Here is a 20810-nt window from a genome sequence, read left to right as displayed (position 1 = left end):
AACTACATTGACACATCATTACCACCCAAATTCCATAGTTTACCTTAGGATTCATTCTTGGTGTTGTACATTCTATGGTTTTGAACACAAGTAAAATGGTGTTATCCACCATTACAGTATCACACAGAATATCTTCATTGCCCTAAAAATCCTCTGTAATTGCCTATTCATTCCTTCTTCCCCCAACCCTGGGAAACCACTGATTTTCCCTGTTTCCATAAATTTGCCTTTTCCAGAATGTCATATAGTTGGAATCATGCAGTATGTAGTCTTTTCAGATCAGCATCTTTCACTTAGTAATAAGCATTTCAGTTTCTTCCATGTCTTTTTCACAGCTTGATAGCTCAATTCTTTTTAGTGCTAAATAATTTTCTGTTGTATGGATGTACCACAGTTTATTTACACACACACCTTACTGAAGGACATCTTGGATGCTTCCAAGTTTTGACAATTATGAATAAAGTTGCTATAACTATCCATGTACAGATTTTTGTGTGGACATAAGTTTTTGATTCCTTTGGGTAAATACCAAGGAGTCCAATTGCTAGATCATATGGTAAGACTATGTTCAGTTCTGTAACAAACCACCAAACTGTCTTCCAAACTGGCTATACCACTTTACATTCCCACCAACAATGAAAGAGAGTTCTTGTTCTTATTACTACACATCTTCTCCAGCATTTGGTGTTGTCAGTGTTCTGGATTTTCGCCATTCTAAAAGGTGTATAGTGTTATCTCACTATTGCTTTTATTTGCATTTCCCTGATGATGTATGTTGTGGAGCATCTTTTCATATGCTTTTTTGCCACCTGTGTATCTTCTTTAGTGAGGTGTCTGTTGAGGTCTTTGACACATTTTTTAATTGGGTTTTTTGTTTTCTAATTGTTGAGTTTTAAGAGCTCTTTGCATATTTTGGATAAGAGTTCTTTATCAGGTATATACTTTGCAAATATTTTCTCCCCGTCTATGGCTCATTTTTTAGTTCTCTTGACAGTGTCTTTCACAGAGCAGAAACATTGTCCTTCTTTCTTGAAGTCATAATGGCATAAGGGCTGCAGGACCATATGTTTTAGGGAGAAATAAAATATACACATTGAATATTTTAAATATTAAGTTATCCCCTTTTCATATTTAATATCAGTCTACATAATACAAATCACATTTCTCAATTCATTGGTTAATATACATTCACTTTGTTTTGGGAATTCTTACACTTTAAGAAAAATTACATGCAGTTTTAAACATCTGGAAAAATAAAGATCTCTGGGAAAATTTCAACTGGGTCCACATATCCCAAACTCGTGTTCTCCAAGTTGTTTATTCTTCCCATGGCTTTGTGCATGACAACTCTTTCATTGTGCTGTAGGTAAATTTCTACTACAACCATCCATTTGTCTCCATTGAAGTTTCAGCCCCTGAAGCTGTGCTTTAGCTCTTGTCTTGTCCAAGGTTTTTAGCCACAAGCCCATCCTGAGATCACTGTCTAACCTGGCCTGCATCCCAAAACCCCTTGTACTACCTTGATTGGAAGGTAGTTGAGACTCCATCAAAAAAGGGTGGTGTCAAGAGTACAGGGAGCTACAAAAAGAAAAGAACTGATGGCACTGGCACAGGTTCAAAAGAGTTCAAGTAAAATGAGGAGAGAGTTGTGTTTTAATTACCTTAGTGAGAGAAATTTCAGCAGAGAAATAAAGCTTGAAGACTAGATAAATACTTCCAAAAGCTTTTATATCATCCTATACTTCTTCATAACATTCATTACAGCCGTAATTCATTTTGTGAATGGTTTTGTGTTGATTTTCCTCAAAAACTATAAACTCCATGAGTGGAAAGACTGTATATTTTGTATAGTGCTTCTGTATCTTGCATCTGCAGGACTGACATGCCTCCTGGCACATAGAAGATGCTTAATACGTAACTGTGGAATGAATGCAAATTAATAAAAGTTTAAAGACATGCAACCTTTTAGGTATTGTGGGTGACAGTGGAAATTTCAGATGTTAATTCTATTCCTAGCGCCATCATTGTTAAGATGTGTAAACTTGAACACTTCACTTAGTTTCTCTGATCTTCAGTTCTCTTGTCTAATAAGATGATGGCATTTGCTGAAGATCTTTCCATTAGTGGTGCCTTTTTACTGAATTCAGCCTTGATTTTTACTTATGAATGAAAAAAATGTAGTGTTCTTTTCTTTATAGCCATACATTTTATCCACAGCTACAGGTGATTCCACCCCGCCAGAAGTTAGCTTGCTACAATGGAAATATTTGCTAGAATGAAAATACTTGTCTTAAATTTTTGCCTCATCATCTGCCTCTAGGGATTATATAGCTTTCTTCATTTCTCTCTCAACATTAGCCTTTTCATTTCTTATTTGGTCTCTACTTGCTCTTTTTCCCTTCACAGCAAGAGGCAGGGGGTGGGGGAAGGAAAATAAAATCAGGCAATCTACTTTGGTCAGCAGTTATGACTCTTTTATGATGATCTTTTTCCAATAGTGAAGATTTTCCTCTGGGAACAGCACTACAGTTTTTTGCTTCCAAACTGAATTTGTATTTATACCTTATTAAGAGATCATTTGCACTAAATGGCTCTTTGTTGAACCTCTATTTGGATTTTGCATGTGTATGTGATTCTGGATTTATGCCACAGTTTCTTTAAAGGGTGAGCCCACTTTTCATTTTGAACCCTGTAAACTAAACAAAGTAATAAATTCCAAAACAGAATTATACTACAGTTATATAATTTTATTTCAGAAAGAAATAATTCATAATGGTTAATGATGAAAGCACAAATCCTCCTTGATTACATCAAAGCATTCTGTGTTATAGTCATGATTTCTTAGCTACTAAAGAATCTAATATCCAATAGGATCCAATTCAAGAAGCTATAAAGTAGAATAAGCTTAATATGCAATCCAGTTCTCTAGTCTCCAATATTATGACATGATGAAATCAGTCTCTGCTGAGAGGATTCAAATCGAAGGTTCCAATTCCTATTAGAAAATCAGGCAATTAGGGGGAAAATGGGTTAAGGGAAAAGAAACCTAGAGATATTGTTGAATTAAATTATGTGAGTTGAATAAAATAAGTTTGCATTGAAATTATTTTTACAACTTCAGTCTTCTTTTCTTCAGCAGAAGATTTGGAAGGTTGCGCATGACAGATCTGGAAGAGAAGATAAGGGAAAATGTTTTTCAAGGGAAGAAGTGGTCAGTTTCTTCCTATAGTCTCATAACTCTTAATTCTTTTAAGTTTTCCTGCTGGAGAGCATTATTTTTCATTGTAAAAATGTCCTAAGTTCTTGCCAATAAAAAACACCTATGTTTTATAGTCTATTGAATCAAGAGTGATATATGGTAAATAATTTACAGAAAGATGCATTGAGGCCAGTTCCCAAGAGGGATGCTATCATTTCATGCAAAAGTGACTCAAGGGTAAAATGAACTCTCAGAAATGTTATTCTTTCACTGGTCAACTCCTGTCATCTATAGTCAGGACCTAAATTTGATGGGCTGAGAGGTGGGAGGTTGTTATTGTAGCTATGTTTCTAAGTCTTGGGTGTTACTTCTTTATATTTTATATATTAAGAGGACATGTTGCAATATTTAAACTTTCCTTTCAGATTTTTGCCTGCATCAAAGAATTGAAGATATAACTTATGTTGAAATAAAACTACTGCTATAGAAAATCCCCCTCCCATGACTTTTATTCATGAAGTATTAAGAATTCCTCTATTTTTTCTAAAATACAATGATAGATGCATTTTGGCAAAGTGAGAATTGAATATAAAATGTTATGATGAATTATAAATACAGATATATTTCATTCTCTCATCTCAATACTTTACATTAAATATGAGTGTTGTATTTCTTTCAAATGACTGAGTTAATTTTATCTCAGAAAATACTAAAATGGTCATTCATTTCAGAAAGACCTTCTGGAAAAGTTTACACTCATTTCCTTTTTACTTTTACATACATATATAACCCACTCTTGAAGAGCCAAGAAAATGCTTTACACACCTCATGAACTCCATCAAGTGGAAAAGAACTTAAAGCAAATATTGACACAGAGTAGTGACTTACCATATTACTTAGTGGGGCGAAATTTAAATTAGCACCCTGAGGGGTGGATCAACAAAACCCAATGGTAAGTGAAGTCTGCATTGATCTGTGAGAAAGCTTTAATTCCAGAGTAGACTTCGGAAATTTTAACAAGACTGAAATAGAAAATGGGATGACAAGAAGTTTACAAATCATCTACAGTAATTTGAAAGATATATGTATGTGTGTGTATCTGTGTGTGCATAGACGCAAGAAATAAAGGAGGAACAGGAGAAACCAAAGGGTCTACCAATTATAACTTAATTGCAATAAGTCAATGTAATAAAATAATAAAATAAAATAAAGCGTAATAACTCAAATATAATAAAACTGCAAAAATACATCAAAGCACATACAAGATACTCAGAAAAGAGAGTCATAAAGCCAGTTTGGCTTTCCACAGCAACTCTATGTAAGTGTATAAAATTTCTCCATGCTGAAGAGTTTATGAGTTCAATGAAGAATTCATAAAGCTTCTCATCCTGGTAGGAGTCACCAAAATTTCACGTTTCCTACAAAGAACAGAATAGCAATCATTTGTGGCTAGAAAAGGAACTCATGACCATTTGCCCTTCAACTAGTTCCACATCGTGTAAATCCCTTCATGCATATACATGCAGAAGATGAATGGTTGAAAGAATATCTTAAACAAAAATCATTGAGTCAAATTATCATGCGCTGAATAATTTTAACCAGTCATATTCCAGGAAGGCTTTAATAAGTAGATTCAAAATTATATGAAATTAAAAACAAGTGGATAGAGGCAGACAATAAGCAATGTTAAATAAAATTAAGCTAAGATTTAGATTAGTACTTAAAATGTATTAATATATGGAAGGGCCACAAATTTGGCTCTGAGATTTCTAATAAATGATACAAAAGTAAAAACAGGATGAGTTATATGGTAATTCAAAACATCTATTATTTTCTGTAAGGGAAAGGAAGTCCAATTATCGCAAGTACTCCGGCCAGAGGGAATTTTTCCCAAAGATTAATGAAGTACATTCTGTGAAATGCAGTGAACACAATCTTTAATAACATTTTCAGATGCTACAATTTGAGTCTCTGAGAACAATTTGGAGACCATGATAGCATGATCCTGGAACTGTCTCTTGTACTGAGAAACATACTACTCAGGATAATCTCATTGATTTGTTTTTGTTTGTGTGGGAAGGATTTTGAATTGACAGAAATATATACAGATTAATAGTGATGTAACAATTACCTATGTAACAAACCATCAGCTTAATTACATCTTAATATTTTTCTGTATTTGTATTATAGTCTTTTTTTTTTTTTTTTTTTTTGAGACAGAGTCTTGCTTTGTTCCCCGGGCTAGAGTGAGTGCTGTGGCGTCAGCCTAGCTCACAGCAACCTCAAACTCCTGGGCTTAAGCAATCCTCCTGCCTCAGCCTCCCAAGTAGCTGGGACTACAGGCATGTGCCACCATGCCCGGCTAATTTTTTTCATATATATTTTTAATTGGCCAGATAATTTCTTTCTATTTTTTTTAGTAGAGACAGGGTCTCGCTCTTGCTCAGGCTGTTCTCGAACAACTGACCTGGAGCGATCCACCCGCCTCGGCCTCCCAGAGTGCTAGGATTACTGGCGTGAGCCACCGCGACAGGCCCCTGTATTAGGGTCTTTTAAAATGAGATAATACTTTACAGATAAGAGTTGAATCCCGCCCCTACCATAGACCCCCTCCCAAATCTCAGTTACCACAGGTAACCACTGTTATGATTTTGACATTTATTATTTGCATGAATTTCTAAAAATTTATGTGTTAGTTGAATTATTAACATCTGTGTAGAGAAGTGTATAAATGTTAAACATACAGTTCAATTAAATTCCACAAAGTGAAGAGGCTCATGTAAACACTATCCAGGTTAGAAAGTGAATATTATTAGCACTCAAGGACTTGTGCTTCCTAACAACCACTATCCCCCATCATTCTCTCAAAAGTAACTAATATTCTGTCTTCTGCCACCATAGATTATTTATGCTTGTTTTTAAACTTGATATATTTGGAATTAAACTGTATGTCTCCCTGTATCTGATTTCTTTTGCTTAAAATGATGTTTATGAGATTCATTTTGTTGTTCCATGTAGCTGCAGTTGTTCATTTTCATTATGTACAGTATTGAATTGCATCAATATATCACAATTTATTTAACCATTATACTGCTAATGGCATTTTTCATTGTGCCCAGCTTCCAAATATTAAAATGCTGCTCTGAGTGTTCTTCTGCATAGATTTTGGTAGATGCATATGAAAGAAGGAAATTAGGGAATTAGTGGATAATGTCAAACAACTTTCACAGTGATTTTAACAATTATACTCCTACCAGCAGTATATAAGCATTGACATTGTCAGTCTTTTAATTTATAGTCACTTTGATGATTATGAAGTGTTATTATGATTTTTGTTTGCATTTCCCTGATGATTGACGAAGTTTAACATTTGTACATTTATTGACCCATTCAGCTGATGATATTATTCAAGGGTCTTGCCCAGTATTCTTTTGAGTTGTCTTTTTTTCCTCATTGATTTGTAGGAATTCTTTACATATTATGTATGTGAGCCTGTCGTCAAATTATATATATTAGAAATATATTTCCCCACTTGCCTTTTCACTCATATAATTTCTATTTAAAATAAGTAGTTGTTAATTTAAATATGCACAATTGACAATATTTTTCTTTATGGATATGACTCTCGTTTGTCTTATTTAAGAAATATTAGTATTTCTCCACCTCAAAGTCATTCTCCTAGGTTTTCTTCTAGAACTTTTGTTGGTTTACCTTTCATATTAAGATCTTCAATCGACTTGGAATTGATTTTTGTGTATGGTATGTGGTCGGGATGGTTTTGTTTTTTTTCCTCTATGTAGACATTCAATTGACTCAGCAACATTTATTGAAAAAGCCATTTTTACCCAGTACTCTTCAGTGCCTGTGATGAGAGGATTTGCCTTTTTTTTTTTTAATTTGAGCCTCTTGCCCATTTGCCCATCTTTGTGTTAATGCCATACTATTTAATTAACTACTGCAGCTTTATAATATGCCTTGATCCCTGATGGGGTAATTTCCCTCACATTTTTTCTTCTTGTTCAAGACAGAAAGGTGAGAGAACTTAGTCTTCATGAGTATTTTGGCTGTTCTTGGCACTTGCATTTCTGTAAGTATTTTAGAGTATCCCTATCAATTTCTACCAAAAAGCAACTGGAATTTTGTTGTTTGGAACCAATATATATACTTTAGGATAATTTAAATTTTTACAATAATGAATATTCTAATTTATGAGCATGGTATATATTTCTCCATTTAATTAAATTTTCTTCAATTTTTCTAAATTTTCCATGTGCAAATCTTTCACGTATTTAATTAAATTAGTACAAATAATTCCCATTTACTCTTCACTCAGTTTACCAGTTGTTAGTATTTCTCTCTCTCTCTCTCTCCCTTTCCCTCCCTCCCTCTCTCTCTCTCTCTCTCTCACACACACACACACACACACACAACTGTGTGTGTATAGTCTTTGCATCCCTACAAGGGCTGTCAGGAAAGTATCCAGCCACGTAATATGAAAAATAGAGACATTTATTGAAGAAGATACAAAAAACATTGTACATAGGACAATGACACCTCATTCTCCTTCAAAGTGTGCACCTTGGGACCTGATACAGTTCTCCCAGCATGTTTTACCCTAATCCATACACATTCAACATTCTCAGGTGTTCTGCTTGTTGCAGGCCTTCCAGAACGTGGATCACCTTCAACAGATTCTCAACCATCTTTGAAACGTTTGTGCCACAATTTTATTTGCGTTGCACTCATTACATCATCCGCGAAAACTTTCTGAATCATCCGAATAGTTTCCGCAGAGGAATGATCAAGCTTAACACAAAATTTGATTCAGATATCACAAGAATGGCAAAACAAATACCACATGTACTCAGCACTAAATTAGAACTAGTCAATCAACACTCATGTGCCCATATAGAAGTAAAACTCAAGGGATATCAAGTAGGTGGGAGGGGGAAGAAAGGGATGGGCTCACACCTAACAGGTACAATGCAGACTAACTGGGTGAAGTGCACACTTATAACTTTGACTCAAACTGTACCAAAACAAATTATGTAACTGAAATATGTGTACCCCCGTAAAATTCTGAAATCAAAAAAAATTCTATGCAGAGTAGTTGCTCTACTCACACAATCATTTTGAATGTGAGGACCACACAGTACATGCTCACTCAACAATGTCTAGCACGACTGACTGGTACAGTGAAGGCGTCATTGTTCATGCGTCCGCATCCCAGACCACTCTCCTTGGCCACCAGGTTGTAACAATGTTGTGCAAACTATTCTCATTATATTAACAATGGCTGGATACTTTCCAGATAGCCCTTGTATATCTATCTATGTATCTATCTACCTACCTACCTACCTATGTATCTAATCTCTCCTCCCTAGTGCATACATCAGAAGGCACATAATGTAAGTTTCCCCCTATTTAGTGGTGTTAACTTGATCACTTGATTAAGATGGCACCCACCAGATTTTTCTACTTTACAGTTTTCATTTATTTCTCTGTACTATTCATTTCTCTCTTTAATTAACAAGTAAACCATGGAGTGATATTTGAAGACTAAGTGAATATCCTGTTCCTCTTCAAACATTTACCAAATAGTTTAAACATTCATTTATGGATTCTTATCTGAATTATTACAATTGTTGTACTCCAAAGAAGAGCTTTCTCTTCTACTTTGTTTATTTACTTGCTATCAGTATGGACTTATGGATTATTTTACACAATGGGACTGACTGTTATTATTCATTTTGAAGCTAAATTTTCCCCTAGTATAGCCAGTAGGGAGCCTTTTCAAGTTGGCTTTGCATAATGTTGACATGTTTTCTTCATCTTTTGAGCACTTCTTTACTTCTTGAAATAACAAAATGTTTCAAGCTCATCTTTTCTTCTACTGTAATGGCTTTGGAATTAGCTACAACATGAGCCCTGTTTCCTTTTAATTTGCTTGATTCATTTTTTTTCATTCTAACATTTATTACATATTCTTCTACATTTTAATTTATAATCATGCCATCTGCAAATCATGGTGGTTTTCTTTCTTTCCAATCATTTTATCATTTATTTTTCTGCATTGTGGCCTTTCGTAAAATTTCCAATACAATGTTAAATAGAAAAAATGATAATGTGCACCTTTGTTTCATATCTGATTTCAGTGGAAAAGCTTTCAACATTTCACCTTTAAGGATGGTGTTTGCACTATATGTTTTTATAGATGCCTTTTAAGGTTAAAATTGTTCCCCTCTTTTCCTAATTGCTAAGATTTTTTATCATAAATGATAAAATATTATTAGCGTCCTATTGCTACTGTAACAAATTGTCACCATTAGTGGCTTAACATAGTACAGGCTTATTATCTTATAGCTCTGGAGGACAGAAGTCCAAACTGGGTTAGCAGGGCTATATTCCTTTTGGAGATTTTAGAGCAGAATATGTTTCCTCGCCTTTTCCAGATTCTAACGGCTACCCACATTCCTTGGCTCATGCCAGCAGGCATCATTGCATCACTCCAACCTCTACTTTTTCTTTTCTTTTCTTTTCTTTCTTTTTTCTTTTTCTTTTTTTTTTCTTTTTTCTTTTTTTTTTTGTGACAGGGTCTGGCTCTGTCACCCAGGCTGTAGTGCAGTGATATCATCATAGCTCACTGCAGCCTCAGACTCTTGGGTTCTGCTGATCCTCTTGCCTCAGCCTCCTGAGTGGCTGGGACTACAGGCTCACAACCACTGTCCCTGGCTAATTTTTACATTTTTTTTGTAGAGATAGGGCTATGCTGCCCAGTCTGGCCTCAAACTCCCAGAATCAAGCAATCCTCCTGCCTCAACCTCCCAAAGTCCTAGGATTACAGGCAAGAGCCACCAGGCTTGACAACCTCTGCTTTTGTAGTGACATCTTCTCTGACACTGCCCCTCCTGCCTTCTTCTTATAAGGACCCTTGTGATTATATTCTCCCAATCAAGAAAATCAGACATAACATGGCAACCTCAAGATGCTTAAATTAATCACATACAAAGTCCCTTTACCATGTAAGGAATCATATGCATTGGTTCTGGAAATTAAATCATATATATCATTCATTGGAGACATTATTCAGCCTATCATAGAAAATAAATGTTATCAAATACATTTTCTGCATCAGTTGAGAAAATCATAGATCATCTTTATTATATACATGTGGTATATTTATTCTTAATGTTTTCGGGTTAAATAACCTTGCATTCCTGGAATAACTCAGTTTCTGTGATGTGTTACCCCTCGTACAGGTTGCTAGATTTCAGTTGCTGATGTTTTGCTCAGTATTTTTGCATCTATCTTCATAGTTAAATTGTCCTATAATTTTTATCTTTTGATGTCTTAGACAGTTTTTTAAAAATGCAGTAATTCTGGCCTCAGATAATGAGTTGAAAAGTGTTTTTCTTTTTTCTAGTCTCATTAAAGTTTCTGCTTTTGTCTTTATTATTTCTTTACTTGTACTTTCTATGGATTTGATTGGTTGTTTTTCTCTAATTTCTTGAGATGAGTGCCTAGCTCATGTATGTTCAGCTTTTCTTTTCTCTGATAAACATATTTAATGCTAAAAATGTCCCTCTATCATGACTTCAGCTGCAGTGAACAAATTTTGACATGTAGTTTTTTCATTATTATTATCATTAATTCAAAGTGTATTAATACAGTCTACTTTTCCTTTTGATTTTTCCTTTGACCTACAGGTTTTCAACTGTCTTATCCAGAACAAATACACACATACATATATACATACATGTGTACACATAGGTTTTCTCTATGGGTATATTGATCCAAATTGTTTATCTGCCATTATCAGCAATTCAATTGAATTGAAAATTATCAAATTCTCTATGACTATTTGTAGACTATTACTACATATGTATGGATACATAAACAATTATGATATTGGTTTTTGTGCTTTCAAATTTATATGTATGTGTAATATAATATTACATCAGTCTATCTCATTTTTGCTTATATTTAAGTGGTTTTGACACTTCCCAATATTGATATATTTAGCTCCAGTTCACTTATTTAAACTTCTGTTTATTCCATTGTTTCATATTAACAATAACTACAATTTATTTACCTGTTCTCTTTTTTGGAAGCTTTTTAGGTTATTTTCACTTTTATTGATATAAGCAGTGCTATAATTCACATGTTCTACATATCATTTTGTGCATTTTTGCAAGATTTTTCTCTGGATAATATGCCCAAAGGAGGAGCTGTGGCATCATTAGGTGTAAACTTCTTCAATTGTATTGGATATTACCCAATTGCTAGATAAAGCGTTTGTAGTTATAGCAATTTACAATTTTCCCACCAATGCTGGAAAGCCTAAATTTTGCAACTTTCTCCCTATTTTTGTCAATACTTGATATTGTCAGACTTCTTAGATTTTGCCAACTCTGTGTGTGCAAAAATATTCCTCACTTATGTTTTGGTATTGATTGTGTATTTTTCCCTGAATACTAGTGAGTTTTAATATCTATTAATTTATTTATAGGTTTTCTTTTCTGTGAATTGATTGCTCATGTTATTTTCTCACTTTTTCTATTGGATTCTTTTAAAATCGAACTGTTCTTGATTTATTAGACTAGACATTATTTGATTTTGACATGTATGTTATTTAATTTCCTTTTCCAGTATTTTGTTTAGGAATATTGTAACTATATTCATAATTTTTCTCTTCTCATCTGATTTTGATTTCAAGGCTATTACTGGCCTCATAAAATGAGTTGGTGGTTTCCACTCTTTTTCTATTCTGTTAAATATTTTGTATTTGTTGGGTTTTTGAAGGTTGGAAAAATGCACTTTGAGAATAGCCAGAGTCTGAGATTTTTTTCTGTTTTGTTGCAAGTAGAGAAAATGGGAATGAGGGACAATAATTTTGATTATACATTGAATTTATTTAATAGCTTCTAGTTTATTACAGCTTTCTTTTCTTAATTTGAAAAATTTATATATCTTTATAAATATATTTCATCCAGGTTTTCAATTTTTTTAACTTTCTTTACAGTATTCCCTTATGATCTTAAAAATTGACATAATGTCTGTGATTATGTAAGTTTAGTTCATAATATAACCATGTGTCGTTTAACGATGGGGATGCATTCTGAGAAATGTGTCATTAGGCGATTTTGTTGTTGTATAATCGTAGAGTGTTTTACACAAACCTAGATGGTACAGCCTACCACACACCTAGGCTATGTGGTATAGCCTATTGCTTCTAGACTACAAACCCTTATGGCATGATACTGTACTGAGTACCATAGGTAATTGTAACACAATGGTAAGTATTTGTGTGTCTAAACATGCCTAAACATAGAAAAGGTACAAAAGCATGGCATGAAAAATAAAAAGAGATGATAAATGACATTCCTATAGATGATAAATGACATACCTGTATAGGACACTACCATGAATAGAGCTTACCGAACTGGAAGTTGCTCTGGTTCAGTCAGTGAGTGAGTGCTGGGTGAATGTGAAGGCCTAGGACAATACCATACACTGTGGTAGACTTTATAAACACTCTACACTTAGGCTATACTAAATTTATATAAAAAAATTATTTGAGAATAAATTAACTTTAGCTTACTGTAGCTTTTTTACTTTAAAAATTTTTAATTTTTGTTAACTTTTTAACTCTTCCGTGGTAATACTCAGCTTAAAACACAACACATTGTACAACTGTACAAAAATATTTTCTTTCTTAATATTTTTATTCTATTAGCTTATATCTATTAATTTTTTTTTTTTTTACCTTTTATGTTTCTTTGTTAAAAACTAAGACAAAAACACACACACTAGCCTAGGCCTAAACAGGGTCAGGATCATCAATATCACTGTCTTCCACCTTCACATTTTGTCCCACTGGAAGGTCTTCAGGGGCAGTAACATGCATGGAGCTGTCACCTCCTACAGTGACAACGGCTGCTTCTGGAATACCTCCTAAAGGAGCCGCCGAGGCGACTTTACAGTTAACTTTTGTTTTTAATAAGTAGAAGGAGTACACTCTAAAACAAAGATTAAAAGTCTGAAATGAAATACAAATGATTAAATTATTTTATGAGATCAATAAAATTGAATCAACTGAAAATGAAATAAAATATAGATAAAAAGTATAGTATAGTAAGTACATAAACCAGTAACATAGTGTAACCACATCAGACTAGTCTGATGGAACTTTTATGTAACAAAGGAGTTGTTTCTCAGTTGTCATAGACCCCTAGGTTGAAGGTCACGTAACCTATGCATGCCCAGATAAACCAAACGTGCAATCATAGGTGGAACCTAAGTGCTTGGACCACGGAGACTGAATTAAGAAGAGGACACCACACAGCAGGATCCAGGATCCAATCAGATTGAGGCTTGGCGTTACCCCAGGTCAGGCTGAAGTCAGAGCATGTCTCCTGATCTCACTCCATGGCAAGATACAATCAGATCACCCCTCATTACCCTTGACTATCAAAACCTGCCTTAATTCCCAGCTGGGGGAGACAGATTTGAGTGTGAATCCTCTCTCCTTGTTTTGGTCACCTGATACTAAACCATTCTTGCTGCAAAAACCCAGTGCTTCCGTGATTGGCTTTCTGTTGCATGCTGGCAAACAAACCCAATTTGTTTCAGTTACAACAGTTATTTATTATCATTGTCAAGTATTATGCATTGTACATAATTGTATGTGCTGTGCTTTACAGGACTAACAGCACAGAAGGTTTTTTTACACCAGCAGCATCACAAACACATGAGTAATGGCATTGCCCCATGATATTACAGTAGCCCATTTTTGACCAAAATGTCATTGTGTGGTGCATGACTATATTTCTTTCCTTTTTCTTGATCATTCCTGTTGGCAGTGTGACTATTTTATTATTTGTATTATTTCATTAAAGAACTATATTTAGGTTTGTTTACCTTTTGTTCCTTTGACTTGTTTTGCATTAGTTTCTGATGTTAATTTTGAAAGTTTCTTCTCCCTAATTAAGTGTTGTTCTTTGTAACTTTTCTAGCTTCTTGATTTGAAAGTTAAATTCATTTACTTTCAAATATTCCTGTTTTTTAATAAAGGCACTTAAGACTATAAGTTTATTCTAATTATATTTGTTAGATACTATATATTTTTATTATTTATTACATTTATTGTTATTCACTACATTTATTATTATTCAACTCTAAATATTTTTTAAATTTCTACTAGGAACTTAGAAGTGCCTTTTGAAGTTTCTAACTTTCTAACATCAATTTATTATTTATTATTGAATTCTTAATTTAATTTTGTATTGGAGTGTGTGCAATGGATAAACTCCATTTTAGTAAATGTTTCCTGGATACTTGAAATGAAAGTATACCTTCTATTTCTTTGGTGTAAATTAATTTCTCTCTCTCTGTATTTATGTTTCATTCAAAACTTCTGTATTTTGATTATTTTTGGCTGCTTTACTTATGGAGTTTTTGACAGACTAGATCTTGATCATGATTGTGTTGTTTTGTAAGATGTTAACATTTGAAGAATCTGGTGAAGCATATACAGGAATTCTTTGTATTAATTTTGCAACCTTTTTTATAAGACTGCAGTTATGTCAGGATGAAAACTTTTTTACAAATAAAAAATAAATAAATAAAAAATAAAATATCCCATTATGATTGCTAATTTGTGAAATTTACCTTTTAATTCTGCCAGTTTTTACTTTATGTTAATGATGACTACATTTTTAGTTTCTCACAAAGTCATGATTCTGACAAATTCCTTGTGAATTATTTTTATTATTCTTTGTTCCAATTGAGTTCTTCTTAAATTCTGTTTTGCCTGATATTAATAATTCCCTGCCAATTTGCTTTTGGTTGATGTTTGTATGGCATCCTTTTCCATACCCATAGTTTCAATTTCTCAGGGTTGTTTTATCTTGGATTTTGATTACTAAGCCCAAATTAGTCAATCATACTCTTCTGTGGGAAGCTTAATCTATTATATTTATGGATCTACTTAGTCTTATTTCTACCATCTTATTTTTTATTTTTGTTCATATCCTTTTCCTTTACTCATTTTTCTCCTGTTTCCCTTTGACTGAATCCTTTTTTTCACATTTTAAATATTTAATAACATGTAGAAATATTTGTCATATATTATTAATGGAAACAATTATTTACAAGTCTGAATGGTATAACCCAGTTCTATTTTAATAAATGTATATTTTTTTCATGTTTCAAGAAACCCTTTAATTACAGACTACAGTACAGAAAAAATTGTGTAGCATTCTTTCTACCATTCAAATAATAATTATTGACAAAGAAACAAAAAATTGAGTTTCTCCTATCATTTTGTTTCACTGTTAGCAACACATTGAAAATATCTGCTCCATTTTCTAAAGCAAACTTAATGAAAAGTCTCATGGGTATTGTTTAGTTGTCAAAATCATTTAATATATATATGCAGATGTATGAATCATCACCAAGTTATGGAAATTTTGGAAGAAATAGAAGACAGACAATTAATTTAATGAATTAATAAAAATTTTAATAGCCACTTTTATTTTCCTCTATAGGCCCAGAATCTCTAATTGTATTGTTACTTTTGCAGGTAATTTGGATTTTAAAAAACATATATAGTTATATTTTCTAATAAATTCTAGTACTATGCAGCATTTCTCCTCTTCTCCCACATAACACAGAACTTAACACACTACAACTGTGTATTAATCATTTCAATCTACCATCTTGTCACTTTCAATTAGATTTATAATTTTACATTTCAAAAAATATATTAAACAATAAACAGTTTTTGCAGTCAATAAATAATTACCTTTATTGACATTTTATCAATTTCTAGGTTCCCTTTTCTGCTTGACAACAATCTAATTATTGTTTCAGCTATCTGTATAAATACTCTTAGTGTTTATGTGTTTGAAATTGTCTTTATTTTTCTTTTGCTTTTATAATTTGACTGGAAATAAAATTCAAGGTCACAGATACTGTCTTTAACAACTTAAATCTATAATGTCATTGTCTCCTGGGTTTTCTATTGCTAAAGAGAAATTTCCTGACAGTTTGTGTTATTTTTCTGTAGATACTGTTTTCTTTCCAGGTTTTAGGATTATTTTTAATATCTTTAATGTTTTAGTTCTGATTGCATTTGTGTTTATCTTGCACACTTCTCAAATTAAAATTTTGATATGAACATTTTTGTCTTTCATCACTTAAAGAAAATTCAGTTGTATCTGTTCAGAAATTATTTCTTCATGGGGAGCAAGATGGCTGAATAGAAACCTCCCGCAATCGTCCCTCCACAGGAGCACCAGATTGCACAACTATCCATACAAGTAAGCACCTTCAGTAGAATCAAAAATCAGGAGAGCGATCACAGTTCCTGGTTTTAACATTATGTCAGGGAAAAAGGCACTGAAAACAGCAGAAAGGATAGTCCTGCATTGCCTATGCCACCCTTCCCCATCCCCTAGCAGTGCCACACCAGCACACTGAGTGGAGAGAGAAACTGTGTTGGGAGGGGAGGGAGAGCAAAGTGATTGTGGGAATTGCATTGAAATTCAGGACAACCCTGGACCAGGGGAACACAGCATAGGACAGAATTCTGCTGGTGCCCAGGGGAAAAGTGTTTAGACCAGCCCGATCAGAGGAAAATCATCCTCCCCAAAATCTGAGTTACAGCTAGCCTTACCACCACCTGGAAGAAAGCTGCCTGGAGCCTGGAATACATTCATAAGGCAGTCAGGCCACAAAGTCTGTAGTCCTTGGACAGTTCCTGCTCTAGATGTACTGGCTCAGAGCCAGTGGACTTGGGGTGCACATGACCCAGTGAGACATCATCAGTGACAGCCATGCCAGTGCCTGTCTCAACCCTTTCCCAAATACCAGGCAGTGCAGCTCAAGGAGAGTCTTCTTCCATTGGCAGAAAGGAAAGGAAAAAGCCCAGAGGATTTTGTTTTACATCTTGAGTACCAGATCAGCCATAGTAAAATAAAGTACCAAGCAGACTCCTGAAGTTCCTGATTCGAGGTATTAGCTCTAGGAGTGCATATCTAGACCCACCCTGGGCCAGAAGGGAACAGGCTACCTGAAGGAAAGGACCTTGTCCTGGCAGGATTCACCACCTGCTGAATAAAGAACACTTTGGCTTTGAATAAACATCAGAGGTAGCCAGGCAGCAGTCACCAAGGGATATGGGTGAGACTGGGCTGGCTTCAGGTGTGATCTGGTGCAGTCCTAGCTGCAGTGACCACAAGGGAGTGCCCATATCACTGCTCCCCCAACACCAGCAGCCCAGCACAGAAAATGAGGGAAGAGAGAAACTTTGGCTGATAATCTAGGAAATCTCTTGTATCTTATACAACTCCACCAAGGTGGTACCTTTAGTGCTGATATGACTGTAGTGACTAAACAGTTAGATTGTAACACTCAATTCCCTTCGAATATCTATCTGGAAGGCCTTCTCAGGAAAGATGCATCCAAACACACCCAGACTGTGAAGATTAAAATAAATACCTAACTCTTCAATGCCAAGACATTGACAAACATCCACAAGCATCAAGAAATCCAGGAAAACATAACCTCACCAAATGAACTAAATAAGGTACTGGTGACTAATCCCAGAGAGATGGAGATAAGTGACCTTTCAGACAAAGAATTCATAATAGCTGTTCTGAAGAAGCTAAAAAGCTTCTGCATACCAAAGGAAACAATCAACAAAATGAAGAGACAACCCACAGAATGGAAGAAAATATTTGCAAACTACCCATCTGACAAGGGATCAATAACTAGAATATATAAGGAGCTCCAACTACTTAGTAGGAAAAAAAAAATCACATAATCCAATTAAAAAATGGGGAAAGGATCTGAATAGACATTTCTCAATAGAAAACATTCAAATGGCCAACAGGCATATGAAAAATGTTCAACATCATTAGTCATCAGAGAAATGCAAAACAAAACTATAAGGGGGTATTATCTCACCCCAGTTAAAAAGGCTTTAATTAAAAAGGCAATGACAAATGCTGGAAAGGATGTGGAGAAAGAGGAACCCTTGTATACTGTTGGTGGGAATGTAAATTAGTGCAATCACTATGGAGCTTCCTCAAAAACTTAAAAATAGAACTATTGCCTGGCCCAGCAATCTCACTTCTTGGTATGTATCCAGAGGAAGGGAAATCAGTATACAAAGAAATATCTGCACTCCCATGTTTACTGCAGCAAAATTCAAAATAGCCACATTTGGAATCAACCTAAGTGTACATCAACAGTGAATGGACAAAGAAATTGTGGTTCATATACACACTGGAATATTATATATCCACAAAAAATGAAATCCTGCCATTTTCAACAACATGGATGGAACTGGAGAACATCAAGTTAAGTGAAATAAGCCAAGCACAGAAAGACAAATCTCACATGTTCTCACTCATATGTGGGAGCTAAATATCAAAAACAATTGATCTCATGGAGACAGAGAATAGAATGATGGTTACCAGAAGCTAGGAAGGGGGGATAATGTGGGAATGGTTAATGGGTGCAAAAATATAGTTAGATAGAATGAACAATATTTTATAGCATAACAAAGTGACTGTAACCAACAATAAGTTAGAGTACACTTTAAAATAAGTAGAACTGGAATGTTCCTAACACAAAGAAATGATAAGTGCCTGAGGTAAAGGATACCCCAATTACCCCGATTTGATTAATTCACATTGTATGCCTGTATCAAAACATCACCTGTACCCTATAAAGATATACAGCTATTATATATCCATAACAATTAAAATTTAAAAAAAAATATTTAAAAAAATCCTCAAAAAATGGATATAGATCGTCACATTGTGGAAGAACACAATTTTGGCAATTAAGAGCATGTATTTATACCTAGACTGAACTGAAATCCTGGCTCTTGGATGAGTTAATTCACCTATCAGAGACTCAGTTTCCTTATCTAGAAAGTGAGACAATATAACTGTACTACTTTATGCAGATGTTGTGTTAACTAAAATAATAAAGCAATTAGCCACAGTGCCTGGAATAGAGAAAATTTTCAATAAAAAGTAGCTCTCACTAAAAAAATAAAATAAAAATAGAATTGTTTGTGAATTTAGAGGCAGGTGGGCAATGGTAGTCTCCAGGACCCTTTAAACTATACTGTGTCACATTTGCTTGTTTTTTTTTTACTGTATTTGTTAAGCTTCTCACAAAACTGGAAACAAAAATCCAGAAACAGCAGGACCTAAGTAAGAAAGGTCAATGTCCCCCAGTTTTATGACAGTGTGTTCTGTTATTCCCCTTCTTCATGTGAAACTGTACACTAAGATTCCTCAGCCTTCCAGAATTTGTCAACCTCGGTACTATTTACATTTTAGGTCAGATCATTCTTTGTTGTGGGGACTGTTCTGTGCATTTTAGGATGTTTAGCAACCTCTCTGACCTCTCTCCACTAAATACCAGTTTCACACTTCTTCTCAGTTGTGACTTTCAAAAACAACTCCAGATGTTGCCAAATGCCCTGGTGAGAGGGAGGGAATAAAACCGCCCCGGTTGAGAACCATTGCTCTACAGTAGCTAATCTAGTATTATTTAGGACCAATATGAACAGAAAATCTTATGGAGAAAATGGTAGAGCATGCAATTTTTTTAAATGGTCATTTTAAGCCTACCCAGGAAGGCTACTATAGTACTTGGTTTCAGAAAATTTATATTCCCAAACTTTGAGTTGGGGAAATTAATTTAGGATGGGTACAGAACCTTTGTAAAATAAAAATATAAAATAATAATAATTGCATTTAGTCTGCGATAGAAGGTTTCTTACTTGTTTAATCCTCGCAACCAACTTGTGACATAGATACTACTTTATAACCATTTTACAGATGAGAAAACTGAGGTACAAGAAGGTTAAGGGTTACTTGTCATATAGATTCTTCTTAATTTTTACACCAAGCCTTCAAGGTACATGCTATTACCACATCTTTATAGATGAATAAATTGAGACAGCAATTAAGAAGCCTAACAGGGACCCCATAGTGTTAAACTGAACATGATACAAATTAAAACTGGTATCCACGAATCAAAGCTATTTCACATTAGAGAGATGGATCCCTTAAGCGGAATTTTATTACCTTTTTGTAAATATAGAATTAGATCTTATAATCATAAAAGATTCCGTTTAAGTCTAAGTATACAATTTCAACTTTCTTCTCCTTTCTCTCTCCTCCCCCACCCCCATATTCTTTCCAGTAAGGATTTAAATAAGGCAGCTAAGCAGATGTATAAAGCAAACAACACGTGATAAAACATGGCGTAGAACATAAAGTGGATTCAGAAATGATGAGAAAAACACTTAACTAGAATGACCTATACACCGCTAAGAGAAGGCTATAAATTAGAATTTTTTTCTCCTATAGCCAATATGGAAAAGGAAACCTGGTGAATTACACAGTTCCCAGGGTCCGTTACATAAAACACAAACCCGTTCCTTGTACCACTGCTCCTGATACTAAGGTCAGACAGGAATTCTCTCGCTGGGCCCGGCAAAGTCACACTGTACATAGTTTATGGCATAGCGTTCCCAACCGCATTTGTACAATAAATCCAGTGGTGGGTTTCCTAAGACTGA

Source organism: Eulemur rufifrons, chromosome 28 (genome assembly GCF_041146395.1).
Source record: "Eulemur rufifrons isolate Redbay chromosome 28, OSU_ERuf_1, whole genome shotgun sequence".
NCBI lineage: Eukaryota > Metazoa > Chordata > Mammalia > Primates > Lemuridae > Eulemur > Eulemur rufifrons.
Note: the sequence above shows the minus strand (reverse complement) of the source record.